We start from the raw sequence: 10,140 nt of genomic DNA, 5'->3' as shown, positions 1-10,140 counted from the left end.
GAAGATCTTTTCCCAATTTGTTGGTTGCCGATTTGTCCTCTTGATGGTGTCCTTTGCCTTACAGAAACTTTGTAATTTTATGAGGTCCCATTTGTCAATTCTTGCTCTTAGAGCATACGCTATTGGTGTTCTGTTCAGAAACTTTCTCCCTGTACCGATGTCCTCAAGGGTCTTCCCCAGTTTCTTTTCTATTAGCTTCAGAGTGTCTGGCTTTATGTGGAGGTCCTTGATCCATTTGGATTTGAGCTTAGTACAAGGAGACAAGGATGGATCAATTCACATTCTTCTGCATGCTGACCTCCAGTTGAACCAACACCATTTGTTGAAAAGGCTATCTTTTTTCCATTGGATGTTTTAAAAATATGGAACGCTTCACGAATTTGCGTGTCATCCTTGCGCAGGGGCCATGCTAATCTTCTCTGTATCGTTCCAATTTTAGTATATGTGCTGCCGAAGCGAGCACCTATAGAATCTTTTATGTGTTCACCCACTAAAGAACATTTGGCTGGGTTCTTGGTTTGGGGTTTTACAAATAATGCTGTTATAAACATTTGCATATGTTTTATGTATTAAAATAGCCTTTTATTTCTTTCAAGATGAATATCTAGAAGGTAGGTGGTTGGGTTGTAAAGTGGATGCTTGGGATTTATTTATTTATTTATTTAATATTTATTTATTTATTTATTTATTTATTATATGTAAGTACACTATAGCTGTCTTCAGAAACTCCAGGAGAGGGTGTCAGATCTCATTATGGATGGTTGTGAACCACCATGTGGTTGTTGGGATTTGAACTCAGGACCTTTGGTAGAGCAGTCAGTGCTCTTAACCACTGAGCCATTTCTCCAGCTCCAGATGCTTAGGTTTTAGGAAATCTCTAGACTATTTTCCAAAATGGCTATGCCATTTGTCTCCTCTCAAGTGGCATGGGAGTGGCGCAGCTTCTTACTAATGTATAGCAGGACTTGATTTTACATTTTATTCCTCATTTTCTATTTTGCTTTTTACCCAGTTATGAGCCAGTAATCTCACTGATCTTTTAATTTATGTTTTCCCAAAGGCGAATGACAGGGAAAACATCTTCATTTGCTTATTTTTTACATTATAGTCACCTTTTTCAGTGTGTTGGATCTTGACTTTTTCTCATTAGTAATTTGTTTTCTAAATTTTTGTCCTCATTTGTTTGTTTGTTTGAAATCAAGGTCTCATACTGTAGCTCAGGCTGACTCCTAACTCACTCTTCCTTAGCTTCTATACTGTGGAGATTACAGACCACCATACCCTGCTCAAGTTTTGTATACTCATGGATCTGAGTAGTTTTGAGAAGTGTGAGGTTTAACTTGGGAGTGTATTGTTTGCCTTTGTTGTCCACAAGCTCTAGTATCAGCTGCGGAGAAGACTATCTTTTACTATGTTCTTTTCCATGCCTGTCAACCCCCAGTGGGTGGCACTTCAGAAGGGCTGTCTTGTACTGTTTTATCTTGTTCTGTTGATTTGCCTGATCTGCTGCCAGCAGCACAGTGACTTACTGTAGTTGTGGAAACCTGAAAATCATGTAGTTTGATTCCTCCAACTACTTTCTTTTCTGAATTTGTTTGAGTGATGTTTCCTTTTCTTTTACACGAAAATATTAGAATTGTCTTATCAATATCTGCCAAGAGCAGTCTAGAACTTTTGTAAAGATTATATTAAACTGCTAGGATAATTATAAAACTAAAGATATTAAAGTGTTTGTTTGGTTACCAACACCTGATCATAATATATCTCTTATGTGTCTACGTCCTCATTTCCCTTATTAGATTTCTTTAGCATAAAAATTTGGAAAACTTAAGCCTATGCATTTTATTTTCTGTAATAGGATGTACTTATTGCATCATGTGTATAATTTTACTTTCCTGTTGCTGATTATTTGCCTGTAGGAAAGTGATTGACTCCTTTATATAATCTCATATTTCACACTCTTGCCAAGTTCACCAGCTATGTCTAGGAGTATTTCTGTAGATTCTTATGGTTTTTCTGTGAATGAAGTATGTCACTCACAGATAGGATTGGTTTAGTTTCTCTTTCCGACTGGTATGGATTTTCTCCCCTTGCCTTTCCTTTACAGAACTTTTAAATAAACAAAGACCATGCCTGCTTACTGAATCTTGAAATAAACCATCCACGCTCATGTAATAGGGCCAGAAAGGCAAAAATGTTGTGTAACTGCTTCTAAGTGAATTGCTAATAAACATAAGCAAGGGTTACAAACAGGTACAGAACTTAATGTTTATTCTATGCTGCCTAAATAATTATTAAAATAGAAGCATAAAGAAAAGCACCCAGAGATATTTTGATGAAATTGAAAAGGTACTTACATTTGAAGTGCACCCAAGAAACACGGAGTATGAAGCTAAACTGTGTTTCAAAGTGACCAGAAACATAGAATTGGACATGGAGAGGATAAGAAATGGTGATAAACAGAACCAGGAAATTGATTCTAGCAGATTTCTAAGGGCCTTATTGTATAAGGCTGGTGTACTTTTCAGTGTAACACTAAAGAAACGTGGCACCCTTTAATTGCCACCTAAACAAAAGCAGTTTTCTCTCTCTCCGTTCCAACTGTTTTAAAGGAAGTTGCGTCTCAGGCATGCTTGTGGCTTTGCATGCACACCTTGAGTAAGTAGGTCACAGATGAGAATCTAATGAAAGAGTATTTAAGGGACCGAATCCCTGGGCTCCAGCACTCACTCTCGAGGAGGTGGTGCATATTTAAAGGGGATGGTTCTCAACCTTGTTGCCAGTCTCAGGCAAAAATAGGTTTACTTTTGGCTTCTCCATTAGCATGCAGGCCCCACCTTCTCCAACCACCTTCTGGGGTACTCACCACTCTCTAAATAACCCACTTAGTCAACAGAAGCCCTGCAGAAATTAACCCCTCTAGGATTCAGGCACTGTTGGGTCTAAGGCCTATGGCCCCCTTTTTCCCCCCTCTCACTTTGGAATGATGCTTCAGAAAATGCCTTCACAAGAGAGTCAGGATAGGTACAACAACATCCAAAACCAGGTAGAATTTGTTTTTTTTTTCAATTTAACTTGTTCTAAAAAGAAATCTGATCAGGGGTTGCATGAGATTAGTGACAGTGACGATTTCTCCAAAGCCAGGAAGATTCAGTAGAGGTGTCCTCACTGGGATGAGGGCACCAGGCAGTGTCAGGGGGCTCTTTGGGATGCATTCTTTTAGTATTTCCCCAGTTTCCTTATGGGTGTGGAGTTCTTAATGCTGCAAAGCTATGATATCACTCCCCATGCTTACAGGCTAGAAAGGCACATTTCTGTGGAGTCTGTTTAGCTTCTTTGCTTCAAGATTAAAAAGCATAAATCTGGAAATGAATTCCAGGAAGGAATTTGGCTGACTACAAACTCTGCTGTCATCAAAGAGTTCGTGTTAGCAAAGTCACATAAGTCCTGGTAAAGTACACACAAGGGCTTGCGGTAGGAGGCCGGCATGACAAGAATCCCTGCCAGAGTTCAGCTTTCTTTTAATACATTTTCATTTTCCTTATTACAGGATGACAATGAAGTGGAGTTGATAGTAATTAAGAATCAAAGATTTTCATCTCAGACACTTAATTAGGAAAGACAATTTTAAATGACTGAACACCAAAAACAAAGCCAGCAAAATCTGAACTTCCATCCCACTAATTGACTCAGAACTGATAAGTCACTGATATGCCCTGGACGGAGACTGCTATCTCTAGCCCAAGCTTTTGATTCCAATCAGGGCTCATATATAAGATAGAAGCCCTTCACGCCTAATTGTTTATTCTAGCGTTACCTCATTCTGGCGCATCTGGATGAGACCTCCTTCCTCCATCTTCCCCACAAAGCTTTCAGAAGATAGCAACACTGTCCTTCCAGCCAACTGGGCACTCACCCCTTCACAGCTGTTTAAATTAGGAACTAAAAGGACTTGACACTGAGATAACGCATGCATTGGGTTCTTAAACAAACACAAACTGAATAAAAGGAAAATGGTAAACCAATGGTAAACACAATGAAACACCAGCTCACCTCTAACTAGGGATTTACCACCTCACCCCAATTGAAATGTCTTTTTCTTATTCCTCAAGTAATTTATGAAAGTTTCGCTTAATCTCCGCTCCATGAATCCCCAGTGTGATTGAACAATGGCATTCTATTATTTCAAATAAGCTTCTTCTAATTTTCTTTTGAAAATTTATTTCTACATACATTTTTATTAAAATATAATTGCCTGTTTCATTTGATATGTCTAGGTTTATCTTTGAGCACACCCCATGTGAAAATTTCAAGAAATCTCTACTCAATTTGTCATCAAACTAGCATTATATGCTGATTATATAAATTCTTTGAGAACCTTGTAATGTATTTTGATGATATTCACCCATTCCCTTAACCCCTCACAGTTTCACCTATCCTCCCTACCCACCTGTCCTAGCTTGGTTTCTATTACTGTGATAAAAACCAAGTCCAAAAGCAACTCAGAGAGGAAAAGGTCTAGTTCATCTTACAGCTATAATCATCATGAAGGGAAGTCAGGGCCAGAACTCAAGGCAGGAGCCTGAAGGCAGTAATTGAGGCAAAAGCCATGCAGGAATCCTGCTTTTTGGTTTGCTCCCCATGACTTACTCAACCTGATTTCTTATACACCCCAGGATCACCTATCCAGAGTTGGCACCATTCACAGTGAACTGGGGCCTCCTATAACAATCATTATTCAAGAAAATGTCCCATAGACATGTACACAGACCAATCTGATGGCATCCATTATTCAATTAAGATTTCCTCTTCAGAGCCATGTCTAGATTTAGGTCAAGTTGACAAAAAACAGATCAACACACCACCAAACTTTGTGTCCTCATCTTTAAAAATTCCAACTGGGTCCAGTTTGTGCTGCCCATAATACTCTTCAATTTGTGGACAACCACTGGAGTATGGTTCATCTATCAAGAGCCACACTTTTAAAGAAAACTATCCCTCCCCCGGGCTGCCATCATTTGCCAATATCTCCTCTACTGGGAGTAAGACTTCATGCCCACCTCTCCTTGTTGTGCTGATGTTTTGTCTGTCTTGAGCTTGCACAAATCTTGTGCATGCTCTCTGAACTACTGTGAATACACAGGTACAACTGCCCTACAATGTCTAGAAAACACCCTTTCCTTGTGATTGCCCACTGTCTCTCATATTTGTTCTGTTTTTCTGCAAATAAGCCTTCAGAGGAAGGCTGTAGTATATATGGTTCATTGGGGGCTGAACATTTTGCAGTCTCTTATTCTCTGCATTTTGGTTAGTGGTGATCTCTGTTCATTGCCATCCAGTACAGAAAGAAACTTTTCTCATAAGGACTGGAACATGCAGTAATCTATGGGTATAATAAGCCAGTAGGAGTTAGTTTAATATTGTGACCATATAGCACAGTAATAATAGTGAGTTCTCTAGGGCCTATGACTTGGTTAAGTAGAGAATTTTGGCCAGGGATGGGTTTCATCTTAAGGATTGGGCCTGAAACCCATATAAAAATTGGTTGGTTACTTCCATGGCACCTGTACTACCATTGCACCAGTGGGCATGTCTTGCCCAGATGGTTATTATTGTAACTTGCAAGGTTCATAGAAGGGTACAAGTAAGGATTATTTTTCTCCGCAGGCAGCATGGATAGCACCTCCTAGCATCCAGTAGAAATGAAGCTTCCAGGTCAGTCCCTGACTGATTTTCCACATTGTATGACTCAGGAATGAGGTATCTTTGGTGATAGGATCTAACCGTAGGGCATTGATACTAACCTATGATGTTTGTGAGACAATGGGACCACATTGGCTAACAACTCCCTAGAAGGTAACTACCCATTCCTGTCACTGGGCTTTTTTGTTAGCCTGTGGTATCTAGTAGGGCCAATTGACTTCTTAAAGGGATATATGTATATATGTATGTGTGTATATATATTTCATATATATATGAAACTAGATAGAGAGATAGAGATCTGGCTTTTGTCATTTTTCACCTGTATTATTGTGAACTCTTGTCTAGTCGCCCTACTGTTACTATTGCTCTCTTACATTCTATTTTCAACCAGCAACCTCAAATGAAATCAATATACTCCTATAAGTGAAGCCATTTTCTCTTCAACCCCAAACCCTTGGTCTCTTTTCCTTATTCAGATGAAAATCCAAGACCTAACAATACCCTAATTATCTTCACCTGCTTTGTCTATCACTGGCCTCACTTCTCTATTCCTCTCTACTGCTTACAGCCTATGCCATCCAAAGCGTGCTAGTTTCCTAGAATATCAAAATCATATCTTAGTACTGCATGGCTCTTTCTCTTCAGATGGAAAGAGAAATGTGTAACTTAAGCAGGGGATGAAAGAGGCAATTCTGAAACTTCATGTAACCATCTCCTTTAAGAACTGCTGTTTAATCTAATGTTGTTTCTACTCCTAAGGCTTACATATCACCATTCTCAAAACACACACACACACACACATGCACCTCATTTATCTTGTTACATACCATCTTTTTATGTATAACTTACTACTTTCAAACATATCAAAGATTTATTCTTATTTTCATATTTATTCAATGTACCCAGAGTATGATCTGTACAAAAGAAGAAATTTTTAAATGTATTTTACATGCTGGTTTAAACCATACATTCAGAAGCTAGTTAAATAAACATGGTATAATATATATACATATACATGCACATATACACTTTATTACGTGTCATTGTTCCCAAGGCATCAGCTCTCCAAAGGCTAACATCATCTTCAAACAGAGAAGCCAATGTCATTATCATTTTGTTATTATTAACACCGCTTCAATTTGAATAACTACATTTAATCACTGCAATACCTATGGCATGGCATACAATTCAAAGCTATGGAAGTTCATCAAAATTAAACACCTATAAGTTGATTCCACAGGTTATCCTTTACAGCTAAGTGGGTGTGCCCACATAGAAGAGGATTTTGTGATTTATGGTTTAATTTTAAGTTCTTATCCTGCAATTTTTCAAGGCGCATTTTCTCCATTGGTTGTAGCTATATTTAGATAACTGACATTATTCAATATGTGGAATATGCTGAGATATTGCTGTTCCCACTCTTAGATGCTTCCTAGGCACGACTGAACCCAGCAGCTTAAAGAAACCTTGATTGATCGTTTTGTCCATGCCTCTTCTGACTAAAGAAAACACCCAATTCTAAAAAAATATCTTCTGCTTCCAACATTAATGGGGGAAAGCTTGCAGTTTTAATAAAACTTGCATTTGTGCCTTTTAAAAATATTCTTTTTCTTCATGAAGAAAATGGGAGTTTGCCTTTCTGAAATGCACTATGGAATTTAGTTGGATTCTGTAACATATTCATTTAGTTACAGTTAGAAATGTTTTCTATAAATCCTCCCAACAGAGAGGAAACCAGGATTTCTGTTTTTATATTTTTTTAAAATTTCTACCTTTTTTTTGACATTGTGCATATATCCAGCGTATTGTGAATATATTCAACCCCTTCTACTCTTGTTGACCTTCTTTGTATTACCAACCCCAGTCCTTCTCCTAATTTCATACTCCTTGCATGTGTGTGTGTGTGTGTGTGTGTGTGTACAGAAATCCTGCACAGGTAGCCACAGCTATTATGTGTGCATAGTTGTTACAGCCATGCTATGTCCAGAAGACAGCATCTCATAGCATCCCTCCCCAAGGACCAAATCATACAACCTTTCCTCTTCCTCTTCCATGTCTTTCACTGGGTCTTGGAGAAGATGATACAGACACTCTGTTTAGAGCTAGGTACTCAACAGTCACTCATTCTTTTCACTTCAACCAGTTGAAGATCCCTGTAGCAATCCTTGCCCATGGCAAAGAGAAGCTTCTCTGCCTGAAGCTGAGAGCAACACTAGTCTACAAACATAAAGTTTAGGGGTTAGAAAGTAACGTTGACTGTGTTTCTATGTGGTAAGTAGTAACTAAGAAGCCAATGTTTCAAACTCTTAAAAGGAAACTCTCTATAAAATGAAATAAACAAGTAAAAATATATCAAACTCCCAAATGGGAAAAATAATTAACTTTTGATCATGTAAACATTAGCTTCTCAGATATATGTGTCTCTTTAAGGCATAGCTCTCCTTTGCCGTTGCCTTCAGGTCCCAAGAGGGAATTAATTTATCAATACCTAATTCAGATCACTTGGACTGTTAGTATCAATTTTCATTTTCAATTCATGTAAGTTCTACCATAGGCACAAAAGTCTGAAAGTACTGCAATAATCATGTGGAATAAATTCAATTTTCTTCATACCAAAGTTGATGTTATTAATCACTAGTTAATAACTAGCTATAAGTGAGAAATTGATTGTTTTTATTATTTTAATTTGTAAATCTAATTGATGTTCCTCATGCTTGTTGCCAATAAAAGCACAATCTATTTTGCTATTATGACATGGTATAGCATGAATTAAATAAGATCAATAATCATAATCTTTGTTTTGTTACAAAATCTACATTGTGTTGGTTCAGCATGACTTTTAAAACTAAAAGAAAACCACAGGATTTAGTTTAACATCTGCTTGGCTACAGGCTATGTTAAAACTTAAGTTTCATATATTAGCTTCTCTCATGTGCTTTAACTGGCACAGTTTTGGGTGACAGCCTGTGAGCTCAGGAATATATATAGTAATATATAAAGTTAATTAAGTTTACCCTCTCATTTGGCTAAGTTGTTAATGCTTGTCTTCTAGAAAGATCGTCACCAGACAAGGTTAATCTCTTTGAGATGTCAGAGCACAATGTTTTTAAGATTTTGATTTTATTAATAGTAAAAAATGCTGCTCTGAAAACTACCAAGCATAAATAAGAAGAGCAAATGTCCTGAGGAAAGAGATGAATATGTGCCAAATACCTGAGAAATGACAGTCATTGTCCTGCTTGCGTGGTACACCCAAGAACTTCATGTTCTTATCAATATTTATATCATCATTCTCAAGGGAAGATAATATCTGGCACAACAAATTTGCATCAGGGGAAATTCATTATAGAGAAAGGTGATTTTTTTTCTAAAATCTCTTCATAATTTTGCTTCGGGCTCCTCTCCTTTATTTTTTTAATTCTCGGTAAAGTAAAAAAACAAAATAAAACAAAACAAAACCCAACTTACAGTCTATTTAATCTTTGCTAAAGTATGATAAAAAACACGATATTTTGACTCATTTTTTTCTCTTTCCTGAGAGGCAATTGAAATAGGTTGTTCTTTACTGGCGGAAAGATACATATTTTGTTTTAAAAGCACTATTTCTTAAAGAATCTTCAGATACCAAGTGGATACATTGAATGAAAAAAAAAGGCAGGTTGAAGTGTCTAGCTGACATGATTGTGTTGCCTTGTGTGGGCCTTGTTACAGATATGTCCTTGCTATTGCTATAGCAACATAAAGCCAGTGCTCTCAACTGTGAATGCATGCGATCGTGTTAATTTATTTTCATGGCTCTCCACAACTAACAAGCAGAATCATCCATAAAGTTCAGCCTTGGAGGGTGTGAGAGTTGAAGATAGAAGATAATAAACTTAGGAACTTCATGTGAGAGATGAAGAAATAGACAATAACAGAAGAAAAATTGTTTGGCGGCAGTTAGTTTTTGAAGGCTAGGACAAGATGAATGTAGCATAATTCACCTCCAGGAGAAAAATGTCCATTATGGAAGACCTGCAAATGCCTAGAGTCACTTCTAAACCTTGCATTTTATGAGCATAATTATTCATAGCGATGGCATGGACACAGTGGTATACTTTGTAAATAAGCACTTTCCATGTCAGGAAATGTGATGATATGAATATTCCCAAGGAAACAGGAAGCATCTTCCAGATCACTGAGACATTTGTCAATGCAATTGACAAATGCAGACTGTTGGGTAATGTACAAAGAGCTAAATTGTTCTTTTGTGGTTGTATACTGTTGACTTGTGAGACACTTAGATGACCTGATCCTGATTCAGGATCTGTTGTCTTAGATAGGTCTTAAAAAGGGCAAACAGCATCTAGAAGTTACTGGACAACGATGAGCCACTCTACTGGCTGCTCGCAGCCTCGATCATTTGTTCCCTGCCCTGCTCAGTGGTCCTCTTAATTC

The 10,140-nt window shown here is 37.6% G+C and overlaps 1 non-coding gene across 1 annotated transcript; it reads right to left on the bottom strand.

The window, feature by feature from the left end:
* Nucleotides 1–356: 356 nt before the first annotated feature.
* On the bottom strand, nt 357–463 carry LOC127693186 (U6 spliceosomal RNA). Its single transcript, XR_007979639.1, has one exon. It is a non-coding gene; the product is annotated as a U6 spliceosomal RNA (small nuclear RNA).
* Between the last annotated feature and the right edge of the window lie 9,677 nt (nt 464–10,140).

The sequence above is a fragment of the Apodemus sylvaticus genome, chromosome 9 (assembly GCF_947179515.1).
Source record: "Apodemus sylvaticus chromosome 9, mApoSyl1.1, whole genome shotgun sequence".
NCBI lineage: Eukaryota > Metazoa > Chordata > Mammalia > Rodentia > Muridae > Apodemus > Apodemus sylvaticus.
This window is presented reverse-complemented; position numbering and strand designations above follow the sequence as displayed.